The following is a 24306-nucleotide window of genomic DNA, read 5'->3' as shown; positions in this document are numbered from 1 at the left end:
GGCTCAAAAGGTTGTAGAGTGAGTTTCTCCAACACAAAATTGAGATCCCAAGCAGGAGTAGGAGCCCTTCGTGGGGGTCTTATATTCTTTGCCCCTCTAAGAAATTGCTTGAATAAAGGATGAGAAAACAATGGTGGGTCACAATCGTAGTGAGCTGAAATTGCTGCAGCATGAATCTTAATAGAAGAGAAGGACAAACCTTTGTCAAATAACTCAGTAAGATATTGAAGAGCCACACTTAAATCAGGCTCAGAAACATCCAAATCCTTAGCTGCACTCCAAAATAAAAATCTCTTCCATTTATCTGCGTACACTTTCCTTGTACTAGGCCTTCTAGCTTCCAAAATCACATTCAAAACTTGTTGTGGAAGTTGAGACCCTCTATGGTTTAAAACAGAATATGCCATGCTGTTAGGTGAAGAGAGTGAAGTTTGACATTGAGCAAATGACTGTCCTCCTGGGACAACAGATGTGGAATCAAAGGCAAAGGCCATGGAGGCTTCCGTACTAGACTTCTCAGTAGTGGGTACCAGTGCTGTCGAGGCCAATCTGGAGCTATCAAAATCATCCTTGGTTTGTCCTGTCTGACCTTCAGAAGTACCCTTGGGAGGAGAGGCAGAGGTGGAAAGGCATACACATGAAGATTTTTCCAACTGAAAGAAAGAGCATCCACTTTCCAAGCTGTGGGATGAAACCGCTTTGTGCAAAACTTTGGCAGCTGGTGGTTTAGTGGAGAAGCGAACAGATCTATGTCTGGAGTTCCCCAGGACACTGTCAATTTCTGAAATACATGAAGATCCAGTTTCCACTCGTGGGGATCCATGATTTGTCTGCTTAACACATCTGCTAAGGAGTTCTGTGCTCCCGGCAGAAACCTTGCTTGAAGAGTTAGTTGTAAACTGAGAGCAGTCTCCCACAAAATCATTGCTTGCCTGCATAGAGGATAAGAATGTGTTCCCCCTTGCTTGTTGATGTACCACATGACAGTTGTGTTGTCTGTTAGAATCAACACCTGCCCTGGAAGAAGTAAATCCTTGAAGGCTATTAATGCAAACTGGACTGCTAACATCTCCTTCATGTTGATATGTAGATGCTGTAGTCTGGCAGGCCACTTGTCTTGTATCCACTTTCCATTTAGATGAGCTCCCCAAGCTATGTCTGAGGCATCTGTCGTTAAAATCTGACTCGCCTCTGGCCGGGTCACAGAGAGTCCCTTGTTTAGGTGACATTCCTGAACCCACCACAAAAATTCCTTTTGAATGCAAGGTATTATTTGAATGACAGTGTCCAGATCCTGGCAGTGCTGTGTCCATACATTTTTGAGATACCATTGTAGCTTCCTCATATGCAGTTTGGCATTGGGAAGCACCAGAATACAAGATGCCATGAACCCTAAGGCTTGAAGGACTGTCCTTGCAGTCAGCCCGGACTGATGAGACAGCTGATGGAAGTAAAGGGATAGACTCTTTTGTTTGTCCGGGGTTAAAAAGGCTATCTGGGATGCTGTATTCAGTCTCACGCCCAGAAAGCACATGTCCTGTGAGGGTACTAGACTGGACTTTATTTCGTTCACAGAATACCCCAGGCATCTTAGCACTGCTATCACATATTCCAAATGATGAAGAAGCTCTTCCCTTCCTTGAGCCAGAATCAGGCAGTCGTCCAAATAAGGATAGATCTGTATTCCTTTTAGCCTGAAGAAAGCTATCACTGGAGCCAGAACTTTCGTGAACACTCTGGGCGCAGTAGATAAGCCAAAGGGCAATGCAGAGAACTGATAGTGAGAAGTCCCAGCTCGAAAACGCAGATACTTCCTGCAACTTAGTCTGATAGGAACATGAAGGTAAGCCTCCTTGAGATCCAAAGTTACCATCCAATGATCTTTGCCCAGCAGAGGTAAAAGCTGCTGCAACGTCAACATTTTGAACTTGGGAATGTCCAGATAAGTGTTGAGGATAGATAAATCCAAAATTGGTCTCCACATGTTCCCCTTCTTTGGTACTAGGAACAGGCGAGAATAAAATCCTAGGCCCCTTTCTGGTATAGGAACCGGCTGTATGGCCCCTATTTGGAGTAACAGTGAAATTTGCTTGTGAGCCTCTATTCTTTGCTGAGAAGGAATGTCTGGCATGCCTTTGAAAGGAGGCAAGGTATGGAAATAAAACCTGTAACCGTAATGTATGATATCCAGTACCCATTTGTCTTGGGTAATTAAACTCCAATTTTCTTTGAAAAGTGCCAACCTTCCTCCCAAAGGTGCTGCCAGGCGAGAAGGTTCTGGCAGCTGAAAAGGTAGGTCATTGGGTCTGTTTACGAAAGGACTGACCCCTGCCCTCACTCGAAGACTGTGCAGGAGAACACCCTGTTCTAGGCCTGAAAGAGCCCTGACCTCTGCCCCTGCCACGTCTAGATCTACCCCTAGACTGGGAATCATAAGAAGGATACGTCCACCCTTTAGTAGGCCAATTTCTACTAAACTTTGGAGGCTGAACCTGCAAAAAATCTTTAACAGTCTGCATAGACTTAGCCTTGTCTTCCATTTTCTTTAAAACTGCTTCAACAGGAGAACCAAACAAGACATCAGATTGCAAAGGTGCATCCAAAATCCTAGTTTTAACATGGTCAGATAAATTTTGATCCCTCAGCCAGGCATGCCTGCGAAGAACTGACCCAGTGGCAGCCACCCTAGACGAGGCCTGTACAGCATCAAAACCACATTGCAAAGAATGCTTACCCACCTGTTCAGAAACATGCACTAAATCTTGTAACTCTTTACAGTCAATACCTTCCGCCAGAGCATCAACCTTAGATTTCAACTGAGAAAGGAGATAATTTTGATATTTCAACATGTGAAACTGGCAATTCAAAGCTCTCATGGCTAGAGTGGAAGAAGTATAAACTTTCTTTCCCCATCTATCCAAGGCCCTGGCCTCTTTATCTGCAGGAACCGGATTCTTGACAACAGAAGCCTTAACACCCTTAGGCCCCTGGCTAACAGTTTCTGGGTCTGCCCTAGGACTCTTAAAAGATACTTATGAGCTTCAGGCACCCTGTAATACCTATCTGGTTTAACAGGAGCAGGAGGCAAAGAATCTGGATTAAGAGAAGCCTCTGCAAACACATCTTCCACCACATTCAGAACAGGAGGTATAGCTAAAGGCCTATGTTGGGGTAAAACAAAATTCCCTAAGCCTTTTCCTGGAATCAGAGAAATCCTGGCCTTCCCATTTAAAATGCTCCCTCATGGGTGAAGGGTCTCTGAAAAGAAAAATCCTCAGGAGGAGAAGCAGAAGGAGTAGAATCATCCACATCAGAATCAGAATAATGAGAATACTCCTGCAAGTCTTCAGCCAAGACTCAGACACATCGAAGCCTGCTCATAATCCCCCAATACAGGATCCATCCTAGGCCTCTTATCAGGAGGGGGCATAGAGCCTCTAATTAAAGTAATTAAATCCTCTGCCATTTTGAGCATGTGCTTCTTGGGCACAGCACCTGAAGAACTGGGAGTGACCCCCATAGAAGCTAAACTAGACCTGCCTCTAGGAGAAGCCTTGGAAGCAGAAAGAGAGGGCCTAGATCCCTTAGGAAGGGAGGGAGTACAGTTACTTGAGAAGCCCCTACAGCCTGCCCTGCCTCCTGGGAGGCCACATCCTGTAAAATCAAAGTTTCTCCCTGGGACTCCAGAGAGGCCTCCGTCCGAACCACTGGTTCCACTGACGCCGCTAAAGAACCGGCGTCCGGTTGGACGACTCCTCTAACCTAGGTTTAACTGCCTTGTCCTTGCGCTTCTTTGAGGAAGCCGGCCGGAGCATCCGGCGGCATTTTGTAATTGCACCGCTTCCCAAAGACCAACCTTGCACAATCCAACCTCCGCTTTATAGTGCGTTTATTAAACCTAGCACAAAAGCGGCATCCAACAACGTCGTGCTCAGGTCCTAAACAAGGTATACACAAATTATGGTAATCCCTATGCGGTATCTGTTTCCCACAAGAAATACAGTTATTCACTTTTTCTGACATCCGGTAAACCACTGAGGCAAGAAAAAAACAAAATATTCCCCAACGGGGTACTTAACCAACTCTGACTTCGGTCTGAAACTCCGAATTCGAAAAATTTCAGAACGCCGAACGGCACTTGCAACACTGCTTCTGCATCGGACCATGCGGCAAAAAAGACTGAGGATATGACGTCGGTCATGCGCATTTGTACCCTGACGTTCTGATGTCAGTCAAATGCGCCTTGACCGACGTCAGCCTTATACTCTGATATTCGGCCGACCGAGGGACAGCGGACTACCCAAGTGTTAGGACTGCAGCAATGTGGGATGAAGAACATCTGCAGGTAGCCCATCTGCACTACCTGAGGTGGCCCAGCTGTAACTGCAGTAATAGCAGATGCTATGGTGGATTAAGCAGTAGATAGATGTATAGCCTAGAAAGAAAGCACCTAGTGAGGATTGCAGATTTGCCAGACTGCCTCCCCTGTATCACCAGGCCACCAGGGGATGGCGTGGCTCATACCACCAGCTGTTCATATGCCACACTATCCCTAGATTGGTGTGATCTTATCATCTTGTGTTCCACTCATACCCTAGCATTGTCCAATCCTCACCATCACTATTTTTCTGCCTTTAGTTTATATCTGTTCATCCCACATCTCCCCATTTTAGTGTGTACATGTTCACCCCTCTGTATTTGTTGTTCTACATGTTTCTGTCTGCTCCTACTCACTGTGCTACACTGCACCTGCCCTCTCTCCCTTTCATACACCCCCTTCCCCACCATCTATACATTAGAAAATGGAGGTCTATATCTGCAAAAAAGAATAGTTGTTGCTTTCCTTCCTTTCCCCATCCTGCACACTCCGATATGTTATCCTTTTGTGACCCTCTGTTTGCTCTTCCCCTTTTTCCTGACTTAATGTGCACCCATTTCCTACCCTTTTTTGCATTAAAAATGCATGTACAAATATTGTATTGCTACTTAGTTTGTGCAGTACTCTCTAACTTCTGGCTGACGGGATGTACTAACACTCGCAGCCTACCTAATGCAAATTTGTAGCTTACCTAATACAAACAGTGTTTTTTATGGATACATATTAGTTTGAGTTCACATTTTGTGTTTCTGTGAGAGCATGCATTGTAGTATGTGACCAGCTTGAGGATTGTTTCCTGCACTTCTGTGTATTAATTTCATTGTGTGTCTCTGTGGCTGTGTCTATTTGCACAGTTTCATTGCATAGCTATGTCTGCTTGAACAGTTTCACTGCATGACTGTGTCTACTTGCACAATTTCACTGCATGACTGTGTCTAATTGCACACTGTCACTGCATGGTTGTGTCTACTTGCACAGTTTCACTTCATGTCTACTTGTACAGTTTTACTGCATGATTGTGTCTACTTGCACAGCTTCATTGTATGGCTGTGTCTACTTGCACAGTTTCACTGCCTGTCTACTTGTACAGTTTTACTGCATGATTGTGTCTACTTGCACAGCTTCATTGTATAGCTGTGTCTACTTGCACATTGTCACTGCACATCTACTTGCACAGTTTTATTGCATAGCTGTGTATACTTGCAGTTTCACTGCATAGCTGTATCTACTTGCACAGTCTCACTATATGGCTGTGTCTACTTGCAAAGTTTCACTGCATGACTGTGTCTGTTTGCACAGTTCTCCTCCACTTGCATAGTTGTTGCATTACTCATTTGAGCAATACATGTCTTCATTTGGACATATAATATCTTCCTGTGTTGCTATGTATGGTTGCTTAGCTGTGCAAGGATTGCAATTATAAGCAACCTATCCCCATGAATACCAATCAACACCTAACATAATACATCAGATTCATGAATGCCTACACTAACTGTACAATAAAGTGTACATGATCAGTATTCAAGAATATCCCTAACACATTTTTGTGCTGTATATTCACTTAGAAAAATTAGACTAAGTGGAGACGTAGTCTACACACTGTGGTAACCTCAATATTTAAGGCTACAAGAAAATCCATAGAAAAACTAAAATTAGGAGGAAGAAGGTGGGAGTTACGCTTGTGTTGTCTACTGATTCAGAATGGTGTACACTTAGTGTAGGTGTTAATATCTAAACATATATTTATTTATTTAGACATCTATCCATTCAATCTTTTAATTCTGTTTCATTTAGTATTTTCAAAGCAGTTTCAAATGTTATCTAAATATGTATTTACAGATTGATTAATGAATAGTTTAATTGGTTTAGACAAATTTCACACTTATTTTGCAGCTTTATTCATTTACCTTTTGAACCCATAATGGTAATGGAATGCAGATTAAATAAAAATGTATTACTCAGACTTTTAAAAGTTTGGTTGGACCATTTACAAAATTGCCTTACATTTCAGAGACTATCCTGGAGATTCAATAAACTCTGTGTAGGCTTAGTGCAAAGCCTACATAGAGTTTACATGTTTGCGCAGTGAGCAGCAGCACTAATTATATATGCATGCTGTGCGCCATGTTTAAATGTAAAATAAGCACAGTTTTGCAACCAGTAACAGTGTTGCCTGCCAGGAAACTGTGTATAGCAATACACACAGCAGTAGTCATGTAAACCTGCTTACTTATGAGCAAAATAGTTCTGTTGGCTTGCGTGGAATGCCAGAATGACAACCAGGGTTATTAATAAAGCAAATACATGAAAGTTTATACAGTGCAAAGTATTGTGAACTGTATCAAGCATACTGAATAAAAGTTGTGTAAATTATCAGTAAGAGTACATAGACTGCATTATAAATAAATAGTCAGGGGAAGTGTGTGTATTGAAAAGGGACACACAGATGAATTGTAGGAATGAACACAGGGATAGAGTACAGGTGAAACATGATAATTTACAGCAGATGAGGGCATGTCAATGAAGACAGATGTAGCATGAACAGTAATCACATATTGACATGATACAGTGTGGACTACCCAGTTATTGTACATTATGTGACTGTCACACAAGGTGACATAGCAATGGTGGAGACAATTTGTGATATAAGCATGCTGACATGAACAATGGACAGAACATGTATTAAGGATGGTATATACAACAGGGATTGTGTGCGTATAGTGAAGCTGTGCAAAATGAGTTGCCTGAATATGAATGTAATGTCAACATTAAGTCTCAACCATGTGGTACACAGTAACAGGCCCATGGACAACAGTAGACAGAAGCATGCACAATCATGGATGATATCAGAACAATATCCTGACAGATCCATTTAGTGCCAACTTCACCACCCTCTCACCCCCTAAAGGGCCCATCTCAATACCAAAAGATTGCCAAATTCTGGTAATCATGGACACACAGGTAGAAACTGCACTGTCCAAAGCTAAGAATACAGCATCCACGGGACCAGATGACATCCCAGGCTGTGTACTACATGAACTACAAAATGAACTGGCACCTCACCTAAGTGTCACATTTAATCATAGCCTCACCTCAGGCTTCATGCCCACTGAGTGGTGCACAGCTACAGTTATCCCACTCCACAGGGGATCCACCTTTGATCCCGGGAATTACCATCCCATCAGTCTGACAAGCCTGATCTGCAACGGCATGGAACGCATTATCATGGAACTTATAAACAAAGACATTGGTAACCTTAAAACACTGGACCCCACCCAGTTTGGGTTGTGAAGGGCTGATCTTGTCTCCTGAATCTGAATGACTTCTTCTAATCAGTCTCCAGAGATGTGGACAAGGGTAAGGCAGTCCACACAGCCTATCTGGACCTTGCCAAGGCCTTCGACACCATCCCCCACTCTGGAATCTTAGATAAACTTACTAAGCTGGGCATAAATCCCTACGTCACTTGGGTTGCCAACTGGCTTACTGACAGAACCCAGACTGTAAAAGTAGCTGACTCCAAATCCAGCTCCAGACAAGTGACAAGTGGAGTACCTCAGGGTTTAGTCCTGGGACCACTCTTGTTTGGAATCTATTTCTCTGAAGTACGGGCCAACACTAAGGGATTCTGGCTAACAAAGTTTGCAGATGACTGCAAACTGGGAGCCATTATTGAATCCCCAAATGATGTGGATATTCTACAAAAGGGCCTTACAGAAAGAGATGCCTGGTGCCAGAGCCATTGGCTCAAGCTTAATGCCAAGAAATGTATAGTTATCCCCTTTGGAAAAAAACATGTACCCATGAATTACCACATAGGTGGCAGTACACTAAATATCGAAAGTGTGATGAGAGACTTAGGGACACAGGTGGACAGTGGTCTCACTTTCGATAACCACATCGCCACAACAGTCAGGAAATCCTTCTATGTGGCACACCTCATCACTAAGGGCTTCTCATCCAGAAAAAAGGAGGTCATTGTCCCACTGTACTCATCCCTCATTAGATCCATTATAGAGTACAATGCCCCATTTGGTATGTACCTCACAAGACATCTGCAACAACTGGAAAGGCCACAGAAATACCTCACTAAAAGAATCACAGGCCTAAAGCAGATGCCATATGCTGACCGTTTAAAAAAACTCCAGCTATACTCTGTGGCATATCGTCTACTCAGAGGCGATCTCTGCTTAACATACAAGGCCATGTCAAACCCTGAGCTGTTGGACAAGCTCCACTTAAAGAAATCCCAATCCCTCAGAGCCACACGCTCCAGGGATCTAAACCTTGTCATCACAATGAACAAAGCATGCTGGAGGGATAGGTTCCTGACCCAGAGACTCCCCATACTCTGTAATAGACCACCCATACATGTCAAGCAGAGCGCCTCACTGGCCCTCTTCAAAAGCAACCTTAATGATTGGATGGGAGATAGGAATTTCACCCCGGGGATCATGTCAGTCGCCCTGCTAGACAGGGGTCCAGAGAAGTAAATATTGTGGGAAGAAATATCCAGGGAATTGTTATGGCAAGGCTAGTATAGACCCTAGGGCCGATAGCCTAGTACCAACCTATGAACTTGTGAACCTATAATACCACCAGTGATCACATGTCTTTCACATAACATATGTGATTGTGAGTGATCATAGATGGTTCTTCAAGAACACACTTGTGTAATGCTTCATCAGCAATCTCTGAGGGGAATCAAGCACACCTCCCTTAGAATGTAACATCTGCCAGAGATGTTCAGAGGGACACTGTTATACCTCTATTAGAAATAATGAGAAATCTTGACAAGTTGACAGGTGTGCATACCACTTGGTCTGCTGATAGGGGTGGTTTGTCCATATTGTAATTATATTGTGTACTTGCATTCAAAATGGAACTAATCCTGCCATGTGTCCCCATGACTGTGGCATCAATCCTTTGTGTGTTGATACTGTATGCATTATACCAAAACCACAATTGGATCTAATGATTGTCCACAACTTGCAGTCCTCCACAAAGCTGGGTGGAGAAAGGATGTGTAAGTCAGTTTTGATGTCTGACATTTAAATAATGGGCTGGAAAAGACCTATCACAGAGTCTTGAGGTATGGATCTGGTCACTGGACTCTACATGATGGTGACTTCACACATGGCAACATATTTCTTTGTCACATATGTGTTCCATTTGTCTACCTACTTATTGACATAGGTGTTTATGGTCACTTATGACAGTTTCTGTGTAATATCAGACTGTTGATTGGTGTCAAATGCCTTGACCAGGTCAAGTTACACAGAATGATAGCGTCATCGTGCATGCCCATGGTAAGCATCTTGATGACAGTGAACAGATGTAAGAGACATGATGTAGCCTGAACAAATTAAATGTGGGTTTAGTACAAAGTCGAGATATTACCTGTGTCCTTTTCAAGAGGGTCCATGATGACTCCTTGGCCTACCTCACCGATGGGGAGAGTCACAATGGGTGTATACCTCCATGCATCAGTGATGGTCTCCCTGAGCCAGACAGATGCATGACAATGGACGCACGTCTATGGAATCCATGTTGACATATGGATACAACTGTGTCTCGTAGGTCAGGTTTTAAGTCATGCTATAGACAACCTGTGATGTCAGGGCCCATTGCTTCTGTTTTATTAGCTGTAGAGAACACACAGATGTGCTGCCTTGCTGACTATAAAAACTGAGTTATGTTTGCATGTATACTTTGGCTGATGGCCAGCGGCAACAGGGTGGTGATGTCAGACAAACTGTCAGCTAGCAGATTGTCTATGACCACTTGGTGGGTATGTCTGCTGACATCCACACCCAGATCTGTGCTTAGTTGCGTATTCCACTTAACATTTCATATGTATTGGAATAAATGATTTGTGACAAGACCTCTATGCAGCTTTGGTGATTCATCACAATTCACACACTGCTGCAATGCACACAGCCATACAACTACATCAAAGTCACATACTTACTTCACTTGTACAACATATGCCTATATTTGTTTCACTGACAAGCTGTGTTTGAGTGGGCTGATCTCATAACAGGAAGCATAAGAGATCAGTTGTTTGTGGCTCATGCAGAACATTTCCTGACACAATGGTGCTGCTGACCACCTCAATAATCTTTGGGTGTAGCAACACAACTGCACATAACATGAATTCCACAAGGTTGCACTTGCATCAAAATGTGTGGCACATTCATTGTGTATCACATCATAACAGCCATGAGTATGAGACAAGACTTATGTGACTATGCAATCAATGTGAATTGATACTGATGTCAATCACAGAACATTTAATGATGGTATGTAGACACATGCACACCTATGCCATGCTTCAGGTTTCACTGTGATTGCAGAATGTGAACTGTGTGGAAGGTTGATCTGCTCCACAAAAAAACACATCCTAATATGACAATATATGTAACAGTGTATCATACCATGTCAACAGTTTGTAAGAGGCATATTACTACAGCTGTTATAGAAGGAGCATGTACTGCAATGGCATCAATGGGTATAAATGCATTACCTCACATCACAGATTGTACAACCCTTTGTACCCATACTGTACATCCACACATCAATGTAGCACATCAATGACAGCAACATTAAGATGTCAACCATTCTTAGGGTTATAGAAAATTAATAAGCTAATGGCCAGCATCACATCAAATCCTAGCCATTATTATTCCCTGTAAAGAAATCCTTACATCTGTGTTATGAAAGATAGTAAGCTTATTGTGCATATGTGTGTACTTGTTTGATTGCATTACATCCTGCCCCTGTCCATATGGGAAATGGGCACCACACCATGACAGAATTAGCAATCACAAATTCAGTGGTCTTGAGATGGTTTGCAAAGGGTCATGGAAGGACTCTGCTTCATGATGTGTGCATGCATATTTCACATGATATCCTCCACTCCTCTGTAGGAAGGATGTCATGTGGCCAGTTGAAAAAGGAGGATGGTGGATGCATAGGACTACATGAAAGGTTCTCCTAAGTGGTAGTGAAATGAGTGATTCCAAAGTTCTAAATGTGACCATAATGTACCACCAACCACACACACAGAAGTAGACTGGGCCTGATTTGAACATTATACCAGTGTAGGAATAGCATATGAATGCCATGCAATATAGTAGCAACACCACATATATCTGACAGCAACACTGTCATATTGCACTTTATGGAGGATGATAGCATCATTGTATTCTGAGATGAACATGTTGGGAGGAGTGTAGTACATGGATTAGGGGTCACATCCCTGTGCAAAATTGTCTCAACTGATAAGTGTATGTATAGACATGCAAGTTGCCTAGTTAATGCTACTTCCACAGCACAGGTGTGTCTTTAATAATGCCAAAGTGCATGTTATACATGATGACATTATAACTTTATGCTACAATGAGAAGTTCGGAGTAGGGTTTGACCCCCTACTCGCCTATTTACAAAGCGCCATGGAACAAGTCTGACTTTTACAATGCTGCAGAACATCTCATAGTGGATGACATCAACACTGGATGCTTGAGAGCTGATGTTACGAGGCATGCATTAAATGGATGTGTAGGCATGTACAACTTTCAAAATATTGGTACTCTATGGCATTGTACTGATGACCAAAAGACACACAGCTATGGTCTTTTGACTAGACAGAGACACACAAGCACATACACATACAACAGTTGACTGCAGTAAGATTATAACCCCTACCTAAGTACACCAACTAGAGAACTCAGTACTTAACACAAGCACCCCAACACAAGTCTGATTTCTACAGTGCTGCAGGACAATTTATAGTGCATGACATTAACATTGGATGTTTGAGAGTTGATGTTGTGAGGTCTGCATTAAATGGATGTGTAGGCATGTACAACATTCAAGATATCAGTACTCCATGGTATTGTACCATTGACTGCAGAATACATATGTAGGCTTTTCTGACTAGATAGACACACTTAAGCACACACACACACACACACACACACACACACACACACACACACACACACACACACACACACACACACACACACACACACACACACACCAGTTGACTGTAGTAAGATTAGAACCCCTACCTAAGTACACTGATTAAAAAGCACAGTACTTAACGTAAGTGCCATGGCGCAAGGCTGAATTTTACAATACTGCAACACAGTTTATAGTGGATGACATTAGCACTGGTTCTTTGACAGAAGATGTTGCGAGGCCTGTCAGAAATGGATAGCTAGCCATGTATAACTGACAAGATATTAAAGATTTGTATGTTATCGGATTGATGAGTGTGCAAAGTGTAGCATTTGCTGTTGTGTTTCCAATGTGCAGGTACACTTTAAAAAAGAGCTTTGCAAACTATATGCAAACAGCTATCCACATCACTACAAGTATTGGAAAATCTGAATGTGTATTGTCAGTATAGAGATGTACATGGTATATAAGAAAGCATTTTTATTTACTTCTGTAGTGTATTTGATGTATTTGGAAAGAAGTACTGAGAGACCAAGTTTCAAATGCATGGGTGCAGATAACACATGGCTACAGTGTAAATATGCGTTATTTCCTTAAAAAATGCCTTCCCTTTGTTTAAGTTTTACATGTACTTTCATGAAATGAAGATTAAAAGGATAGTAAGCATAAGTAATACATACTAATGTGCATTTTCCATAGTGCCCTGCTGAGCAGCTGGTTTGTGAGATTGACAGCAAAGTGTTTGCACATGGAAGATACACATTTATATTGCTTTTCCCATTCCCGTGTAGTGAAGCAAAGACCAAATGTGAGCCTCTGCTTTGCTGCTAAAATTATGACAGTTCTACTTATTTGCTTACTTCCACAGAGACATGTTATATGGAGAAGTGCAGCAGTCAGCAGTGTGGATAGTGCTGAGTGTAAGAAACACATGTGCTGCCTAGCTGACTCTGTGGCAGCATGCATAAATGCATTGAGAGATTGCTTTTTGAGTCCAGATGATACAAGGTTTGAATCCAGGTGTATCTACTATTTTTTAAATATGTATTTGCAATGCAATGACATAATTCTTATTCTATATTCACTGTGTGTTATCTTGGTGTGGCATGTATGAGCAGCACTGTGCGGAAGTAACCACACCATAGAAGAGCCATTCACCATTGCTCAGCATTGGTGCACAATGCCAATCCCCACTCAAACAAAGCGGACAAATAGTGCAGGGCTTTATTAGGTATTTCTCACTTATGTGTGTGTGTGGTGTGTGATTGTATTTTTGTACCAGATTATAGGTAATAAAATGGGGTAGATAGGAAAGTGGTGAAATGGTCAAGCAGGGGGAAGAACAAAAGGAAAGCAATACACTAATATGCAAGAAGGAGGTAGGAAAGAACCATAGCTATTTACTTCTTGAACAGTGTACAATGAAAATATATTGAATACTGATTACTGAATTTAGACTGTCACTTCAACAAAGAGGGGTGCCAACAATGCAATCATGTTGTATAGCCAATTGGGCCAAATCAACTGTCAAGAAGACACGTGTGTGAAGTGGAGCGCTATGTATGGAACGATTTTTTTTTTTTTTTTTGTGGGACAAGTGCCCCCGTCCTTTTTTTTTTACTTCAGTAAGAGAGGAATGTTGGGTAAGAGATGCAGGTATTTCTGGGTCAGGTAAGCAGGCTAGGTGAAGAAGTAGATGGAAACAAACAGGACAAACAAGACAATACAGGGGACAGTGAGGGACATGACAGGTTATGGGACACCCTGACTGGGGTTAGGGAGGGGACAACGGATTCTCATGCCCATCAAACATGGGGACAGTGAGAGTCTAGTATTCACGTGCAGGACTGTCATCACTGTCCCCTTACTCCTTTGGCTGTTGGAGTACTTGACGTCTACATCTATGAAATATAGAAGACAGTATCCTCTCCATCTAGTGTAGCCATGCACCAATGATGCTGTGCATGACCCTATGCACCAAGCCTGGCAAGGGTAACAAAATCCTCACTTCCACCAGTACTCCTGGAGGGTACCACAGCACCAGCTGTCATGGTAGTACTACCTGATGTGTAGGACCCAGGTAGTGCAAGGGCAGCACAGGCAGTACTATCAGGGTGGGTCCCAGATGTGCTGGTCAATGGTGCAGGAGGAGTTAGAGCGAGGGCAGGATGAGTCACGGGGATGGCCTATCTTCCTGTTCTCTAAAGCATTTTGTGATTTGTCAGAGATGGATGACATGGAAACATTTTGACAACACATAGTAAAATAAAATAAGAGAAATAAGGGTTGCGGTAAGAGAAAAAAGAGATAATGAGCACCATTATATGTGACATACAATTTATTATCACAATAAGTAAGTATGTATCTATACTTTTTAATTTAGGTATACTTCTTAACAACTAGAAACTCTAAGTAATGATTGCTCAAAGTAATCCTTGCAGTATATATATATATATATATATATATACACACACATATATATATATATATATATACACATATATATATACATATATATATACATATATATATATATATATATATATACACATATATATATATATATATATATATATATATATATATATATATATATATATATATATATATATATATGGGTTCAGGCACCTAGGCAGTGAGACATTTCCCTGTGGTACATTTTGGCTGGGGACACATGGCTGAAGTGACATTCAGCTGCAGAGAAATATGGTTGTTTGTAAATTCCCTGTGGGCAAAGAGAAGCACATACTGCCATGCCCACAGCTTTAATAACCAAATGCGTGGAGGCAGAACAAGTAATGATTGGTGTGCTTAGTGTACAGTACATACTTGTGTGACTAAGTCATGTAGAAGTGTGCTATATCATGCAGAAAATCCTGCCTGGTTCTGTAGTCACATTTATGCTCCAGTATGCATTTTAGGTAATGTTCCCTAGACACTGTGAAGAAGGTAGTGGTCCACACACACTGATTATAAAGGCACTGCCCATTGTGCACTGCATTTTTACTGCCACTGACATGCCCTCTGGCCTACCTGCTGCTTATGCCTGCCATATTACCTGCTGTCTCATGTTCCCTCGGGGACCATGGACATTGTTTTCCCCTTGTGCATTTGGTTATTGAAATTGTAGGTATGGCAACACATTCTTCTCTTTGCCCACAGGGAATTTTCAAACAGCCATATTTCTCTGCAGCTGAATGTAATTTCAGCCATCTGTCCCCAGTCAAATGTACCACAGGGGAAATGTCTCACTGCCTCGGTGCCTGAACCCCACTTGTACACTTCTGAATTGTTTCTACATGTGTTAATTTCAGATGTATTGTGATGAGTTATTGCACAACCATTTATGACTATTGTTTACTGAAATACAGCTCTGTCTTATGTTTGTATGGTGTTCATTTTTCTCTTATCCGAGTAGTAATCTCAGACATGGAGTCTGTAAGGCATTTTGTATCATTGTCCTTCAAATGTATGAGAACATTAAATGCCAATAATACACAGTTTTCAACAAAGGCTGGGGAGTTTGGATATTGATGAACAGAAAATGAGAATTGTGTACTGCTTAATTACTTTTAAAACCTTGATCCAATCACTTCTACACTTTGTAAGTGTAACCTGGCCCACACACCCACTGCAGGTAAGGAAGTCTGAATTACTGTTGTGTTTTCCTTCTCCCTACCAGTAATCATTCACAGTTGCAATCCATTACTACCAAGCACTGAGGGAGTGCCCAAACTATGATTATACCTACTACACGGAGCCAAGAATTTGGGATTCAGCAATTCTAATAAGTTCACACCTTATTTGCATCTTCACTGAGCTCACAGGCCTGAATCTACACTATCAAAATGTAACCATGTAGCTAGGGAACTTGAAGGTGGGAAAAATTGTCTTTGTGGATAACACAGAAGAATATTATTATTACTCTGGATTTATCTGCACAGAAGACTACTGATCTTGTTAAGGTATGCTTGAATTTTTCAATTATATACTGGATTTGCTCACATATAACTAAGAATAGCATTATTTGTCAGAGCATTTTACTTTCTCAGGTACACAGCTTTATTAATTTGCTTTATTAATTTTCATTACAAGTGCTACTGTTACAACTGTTTCTCTTTACACTCTTCCATGTTATTTCAGTGAAATGTCCTATATTGTCAATGACACAGGGGTGTTAGACTTCTAGGATGCCCATAGACACCTCTAGGGGAGTGCAGGGCATAGGAACAAGTGACTGGCAATTGCATAAAAATGACTGGTCTGTGGTAAATGTGTACACATGTTTTTGGGACAGTTTATTTGAAAGCACTTATAACAATTGACTGATATGTTTATTCCTTGTTTGGTACAAAATGCCATTTGCCTGTTGTTTTGGGGGTGGGGGAGTCTAGTTCCATTTCTCTGTTGCCAGAATAAAAATGTTTTTACTGAGGTTTGCTTTTTTATTTTTAGTCTTTGTTTTGGTTTGTGTGTGACTGTGATAAATTAGAACCACATAACCCTTGTTTATATATGAATAACTGATTTTTTGTGTCTCCAGTGGGTAATATTGAAAAACTAATGATATGTGTTATATCTAAACAGAACTTTTATTTATGTGATATTTATGTGTAGTATCCTTTTGTGTTTTATGTCACTTAGGACTATGGCACTCAAGTGTCCCAATCCCCACAAACACCCCTTCAGTAACTCTGAGAATGACATCATTGTCCAATCCTTTCATCAACATGTTGCCTTTCTGCTTTAGGGAGGACACGGGAATGTGTCTGGAAGAATTCAAATTTGGAACCAGTTAGTGCATGACATCATTTCTGTTGGGGGGCACAGCAGGATATATAATCAGGTGTGTCCTAGGGCCACTGACATTATTTCATTGGCCCGGAGGAGAGCAGCTGCAGTAGCCTGTGGACAGCTGGCTAACGGGTGGGTGGGGGTATGCTACAGAGCCCCACTGACAGCAAATGAAGACTTCTTGTCTTGTCAGTGATCCAGAGTGCTTAATGGAAAGTGCACAATAGCATGTGATTGGTGTTGGTGCTACTGTTTCAGGGAGAACAAGTATGTCCCAGGAGTAGCTTCCAGATAGGCTTGCATATGTCAATTTTTAAAGATTTCTTGTATAGTAAAATATTCAAAGCAATAGTTAAGCTGGTCTAATACACTTTTTGGGAGGGACCTATATATAGATTGATACAGTTAACAACAACACATTCTGGTTTATTATACATGGGCTTGGGGTGGACGTGTCAACCAAGTTTCAGTTAAATGCATTGTTTATGGACATATAAAGACCAAAACATTTTTCCCCGTGTTATTGTTACTGCGATGATGGCATCTTTACATTTTGCTTTACTTCTTCTAAGACCATCCTACCTAGCAAGCATGGAGACATCTGCACATGGTAAACTAAACTTTTTTGTTTCAATACTGATGAGCATTTGACAGAAATATGCATTTATCCGTATGTGTGAAGTGGATGTCAGAAATGTGTGTGTATTGCTGTACTGTCTCTATTGGTATATATTAAACTGTAGTAGTGTAGCTATTAATTTCTTTCCTGTGTTTTTTGCTTATTATCACAGGTGATCCTGACAGCTGAAGTGTAAGACTCTTAGCATCTGATGTCAGCGTGTCGGCAGATTCTGTTGATGGAGGTGACCAAACATAGGCACAATTGGGGATGCAGAGGTTGAATCTGACACTAAGGTTCACATTCAGCCATCCCCTGTAATTCCATCAGACAGAGCCAGTAGGCCTACACAAACCCATTCCAGTGAGCCCTCAGATATTGGACAGATGGAGGGTGAGACACTTGATCAGGGTAGTGTGGTTACTGTGGCTTCAGTGCCTGTTGACTGTGGTCGTAGCCAAAGTGCGGATGTGGTGCCATGCAGGAGGGTTGTTAAGGGTGCTCAGAGTAGGCCTGCTTTCCATCCTCCACCTGTTCCTGGTGTGTCTTTCCATGCTACTCAATGTATGCTTAGGGCCATCATGGAGGGGCAGGCGCATTCCTAATAGGGCCTCAGGGAAAATGCTTAGGGTCGTTGATGTGGCACAGGCTGACATGCATGACTGCCTCCACCATGTTGCCAATTCAATGGATCAGATGAACTGCACATTGGAACAGGCAGTGTCTGTGATGAAATGTCTGCTGGGAGGGGGACGGCATCAGCATGGACGTAGGTCAGCCACATCATTTTATATTAGCTGATGTGGCCATACCTGATCATGGTCCCATAGTGGTACTACCTTCACTGCTCCATCAGTGGTTAAGGTGTCCACAGCCAGATATGCAGGCCATAAGGTCATGGTTCTAGGCATATGTGTGAGGACAGCTCATCCAGCAGACAGTCACAGTTAGGTAGCAGAAGTGCATCTGACTGTGGGCATGGATGTGCCAGTTCTCTGTATGAACTGCCACCTCTACCATGCATAACCCATACCTGTCTGACACACCAGGATGTACAGCACAGAGCTTGGCTGTGCTCTTGCAGATACTCAGATATCAATTTCACCTGAACTGCTAATACAGGTGCACACACATAACAGCTACATGGGTCAGTGGTGAGGATTACAGCTCATTCTGTCTCATTGGCCATTTGATAGTTTATCCAAATGCCTGCCTTTTTTCTTTCTTACTCACATGCAGTCACTACCTTTTCGGTCAGCCTAGGCCAAACTGTGGATATTTGGTGAAAACCTGAATATTTTAAATATATGAATATGTGTGAATCGTTGATACATGAGGTCTATTAATTGATAAAGCACCCATGTATTCACATAAGTCACTGCTGTCACATCTTGATGTAACTTCTGTAAAAATCACCCAGCTTATACTTACGTACTTACATTACCAAGTAACAGTACACAAGGGTATGCCATTCCATTGCATTCTTAGACATTAATTTTTCTATTCCAGGTTCAGAACTTGCCTTGGAAATCTGGCAGTTGCAAGAGTTTTAGTTCCGGGCTAACTCTGTTTGATGCTAGCAGTACACAGCCATTATATGGGTAAGTAAAGGTTGTGAGCATTGCCTGGAATCAGTGTTACTGTATATATGTGCATAGGATGAAAGTTTTAGCTGCTTAGGTGGTGAGCATGTGTGCTATCCATTGCCTCTTGGCCAGTGCAAGGGCACATTGTTTCTCCTCTGACTCCTCATCTGCATGTGGCTGTGGTGACCTTGCCAGTGGTGGTGGGATGTGTGGCCCTTCCCATTGCTGTTCCTGCTGAAGCTGTTTTTTTCAGAATAATGTTGTGAAGCATGACACAGAAGCTAGATATTTCAGCACATGCATGGGGAATGTACTGCTGGGCTCTCCCAGATGTATCTAGGCACCAGAGCCACAACTTCAGCAGCCAAAACACGTTCTCTATGATATTTCTTGTCTAACCATGTGCCTCATTATAGCATTCTTTAGTTGTTGTGTGTGTATTTCTGAGGGGCATCATCAGCCACGGTTCCAGTTTATAACTTGCATCTCTCAGTAAATGATCCTGTGGGACATTCCCCTAGTAAACATCTCATACAGCCAACTTCATGCCAGATATGTGAGCCATGGTAATTTCCTGGGATTTCAGTGTCCTTAGTATTACACAAGACCTGGCAGCCTGGTAGTCAATTCTATTTATGCATACTCTTCCCTGTTCCCCAGGTGGTGCTTTGATTTCTACATGTGTAAAGTCTATGGCACACAGGACTTCAGGGTAGTATGCTATAGGATAGAACTCCTGCAAAGTTCTGGCTCTGTCCTCAGGTTTATGGGGAAAATATATGTAATCACTGGCCTTCAGGAACTGATGGAGGATCCTGGATGCTGATGTCTGCGACACCCCCAACATGTCCCCTGTTGGTCTCTGAAAGGTTTCTGTAGCTAAAATTCTAAGTACTACACATACCTTAGTCTCCACTGGAATTGGTTCCACGTGGTCTGCCCTTGCTCTCAGTTGTGGGCGACAGAGGTTGCAGAATTCTTGTACTGTGTCTCCATCCAGCCTGTAGCACTCTGCAATTTCCACCTCATGGAGATTCAGAAAAGTTTAACAGGGTCTAAACACCCTTCTCCTTCTTGGTTGTGGTCTATTAGCAGCAGCAGCATAGACTTGGGCCTGCTGCACATATACATGAATAATAACAACAGCAACCCAAAACATTCTTTCTGTGTAGCCTAGTTTCTGTGGCTGTATTCCAACAAGTTTTGCAATTTGTAGGGAAACCAGCACTGAGTCTACACAGTTGCTTTATATTTGTTGAATAGGTCCTCTATCTTGAATTGGTTGATTAGCATACAATTCAACTGCTTATGCTATAATTATCATGCCAAAGTGTTTACTGTGTTTGCGTAGTTCTGCACAGAGTGTACAGCCACTTACTGAATACAAAGCATGGCTACCGCAGTGGTGCAGCGATAGCATTGTCATCTCACAGCAAGATGTTCTCTAGTTCGATTCTTGGCTGGAGTGCCTTCTGTTTCTCCTGTCTACCTGATGAATCTGGGCATCTTGGGACAATGCAGCAATTGCCTCATGTACACAGACAACCCTCTCCTCCTACCACCCAACACTACGACCTGTGAGAGATGCACTTATATAGCCAAACTGGAAACAAAGCTCTCTTTACCAAAGACTGGCCTAGACAGTCAAGAGGAGAAGGTAAACACTTACACCGCACCACACTCATCACATAGTCCCTCAAAACCTACACCAACAAAACACACACACAGAACCATAAAACACACACCTACATTCGTGGAGGCTCTCAGTACTAATCTGCCCAAGCAACAAGACCTCCAAAGCAGAAATGCAAGCAACCTCCACCCCCCAACACAACCCAAATGACACATAGCCCACATACTCAGTGTGCCACTCAACTACAGCCCATAAGGCATAACATACCCAACACTCTAGTCATAGGTGACTCTATAGTCAGGCACACTGATGTTCCACTCACCAGGCTAAACAAGGAAAAAGTTACTGTCAGCTGCCTGTCAGGTGCCAGGATCCGCCACATAATGCATGCACTCAGGTCACTCCACAACAAGTACAAATATGACTCTGTCATTGTCCATGTTGGTGCGAATGACCTGAGATGTACCTCCCTGGACTACATGAAAAGAGACATGGAGGAGCTCCCTGATCTTGTAGCCCAGGCCGGTATGACCCTAGCCCTGAGTAGCATCCTGCCATCTCCCAGAATGACACCACAGTACAAGGGCAAAATGATTGACTTTAACAACTGGCTAAGCTTCTGGTGTCATTCTAAGGGGAATCCAGTATCTGTCTGCCTGGGATGACATGATCGACAGACCACACTGCATTGCCAGAGATGGCCTGCAACTATCGCCCTTGGGATTCCAGATACTGGCAAAGGCTCTTGCCACACCTATAGTGCCTTTTTAGGCAAGGTTCAAATGACAAATTCACCACCATAACAGGTACAAGCAAGCAAAATCTGAGGGTAATGCTACTCAATGCTAGAAGTCTAAACCTCAAAATGCACTCACTCGAGGCACTCCTTAAAATGGAGAACATTGACATCTGTGCAGTGACAGAGACCTGGTTCAAAGCTCCAGAGAGCACCCCTGCATTACCAGGCTATAATTCATACCACACCTTTCAGCCACCAAACCCAGACCGAAACACTAAAGGTGGAGGTGTGTCCATATTCATTAAGGATATCTTCACCTCCAAGCTAGTTGCTCAGCATAATGCATCCGAGATTATCCAAGTTCAACTAACTCTGGGCAAAACCACAATCCAGATTGTAGCTTGCTACAGACACCCCACCATGTCCCAGGATTCCCACTCCTCTTTTCTTGATACACTTTAAAATATTAAGGTACAACCCAACACTCTAATAATGGGTGATTTCAACTACCCCACCATTAACTGGGAAAACTACTCGTGTACCAATTCTTTTGCTCAACGTTTTCTGGAAATCATCAATTCCAGCGCTTTGGATCAACTTATCCACACCCCCACCAGAGGCAGCAATATCCTAGACCTGGTCATCACCAACATGGGTGACCAGTGTTCCACACCAGAGGTCAGCTCCTCGTTGGTCAGATCCGACCACAAGCTAATCACCCTAGACATCCACATCCCGCTTCCACCCCCATTAGGAAAACAACAGTAAAAAATTTCTCCAAAGCCAACTTCACGCTTCTTAAGACAGAAGTGGCAAACTTCATGACACCCATGCAGATGGACAATAGAGGTACGACTGCTGAATCCTACACAAATGCACTTTATAAGCACTTACAAGAGTACATGGATCATGCTATCCCTAACAGAACCAAGATGCTATCCTCCAAAAAAAGGAAGCCAGTCTGGTGGTCTTCTGCCATAAACAAACTCTACAACAGAAGAAAGAAACTGTTGCAAAAAAAGAGTAAAATCGCATGATTGGAGGAACTCCCTGGTCAGCCTCAGTAAGAAGCTGAGATCCCTCATAAAATCCTCCAAAGCTAGTTATGAAAACAAAATTGCCACTGATTCTAAAGACAACCACAAAGCATTCTATAGCTATGTCAAAAATCTCAATGGCAACACTCCGATCTGCTCTGAGTTACAGCACAATGACACTAAATATACAGAACCAACTGATATTGCCAACATCCTGGCAGATAGGTTCAGTGCTAACTTTACCCCCTCTCACCCCCTAAAGGGCCCATCTTTATACCGGAAGAATGCAAAGTTCCTGTAATCATGGCTGCACAGGTAAAAACTTCACTCTCCAAAGCCAAGAACACAGCATCCATGGGACCTGACAACATCCCAGGCTGCCTTCTACATGAACTACAGAATGAACTGGCACCCCACCTAAGTACCATGTTCAATCATAGCCTCACCTCTGGTTTTGTGCCCATTGAATGGCGCATCGCGACAGTTATCCCACTCCACAAAGGGGGGGCCGCAACAGACCCCGGGAACTACCGCCCCATTAGCCTGATGAGACTCATCTGCAAGGCCATGGAACGTATCATCATGGATCTCATAAACAAAGACATTGTAGATCTCCAAACCCTGGACCCCACACAGTTTGGGTTTGTAAAAGGCAGATCATGTCTCCTAAACCTAATAGACGTGTTAGAAGTAGTCACCAAAGCCATAGATGAGGGTAAGGTGGTTCACACAGCCTATCTATATCTCGCCAAGGCGTTCAACACCATCCCCCACTCTGGAATTATAGATAAACTCACTAAACTAGGTATAAATCCCTATGTCACAAGATGGGTTGCTGACTGGCTTACTGAAAGAACCCACACTGTGAAAGTAGCAGACTCCAAATCAGACTTCAGACCAGTGACAAGTGGAGTACCACAGGGTTCAGTCCTGTGTCCTCTCCTGTTTGGTATCTACTTCTCTGAAGTACAGGCTAACACAGAAGGTCTTTGGCTAACTAAATTCGCAAATGACTGCAAACTAGGAGCCATAATTGAAACTCCTAATGATGTGGACATCCTACAAAAGGGCTTCACTGAGACAGATGCCTGGTGTCAAAGACATGGTCTCAAGATCAATGCCAAAAAGTGCATTGTCATCCCCTTTGGTAAAAATTCTGTACCCATGAACTACTACATAGCCGGTAGTCTACTTAACACCGAAAGTGTGATAAGAGACCTTGGGACACAGGTGAACAGTAGTCTCTCCTTTGATAATCACATCGCCAAAGTGGTCAGGAAATCCTTCTACATGGCACACCTCATCACAAAAGGTTTCTCATCCAGAAAAAAAGAGGTCATTGTTCCCTTCTACTCATCACTCATTAGACCCATTATAGAGTGCAATGCCCCTTTTGGTATGTACCTCACAAGACATCTACAACAACTGGAAAGGCCACAAAATTACCTCACAAAGAGGATTACTGGCCTCAAACAGATGCCTTACGCAGACCATCTCAAAAAACTCCAGCTTTACTCCATCGCATATCGCCTACTCAGACGCGATCACTGCCTAA

The sequence above is a fragment of the Protopterus annectens genome, chromosome 8.part0 (assembly GCF_019279795.1).
Source record: "Protopterus annectens isolate FY-2018-M chromosome 8.part0, PAN1.0, whole genome shotgun sequence".
In the NCBI taxonomy this organism is placed as follows: Eukaryota; Metazoa; Chordata; order Ceratodontiformes; family Protopteridae; genus Protopterus; species Protopterus annectens.
Note: the sequence above shows the minus strand (reverse complement) of the source record.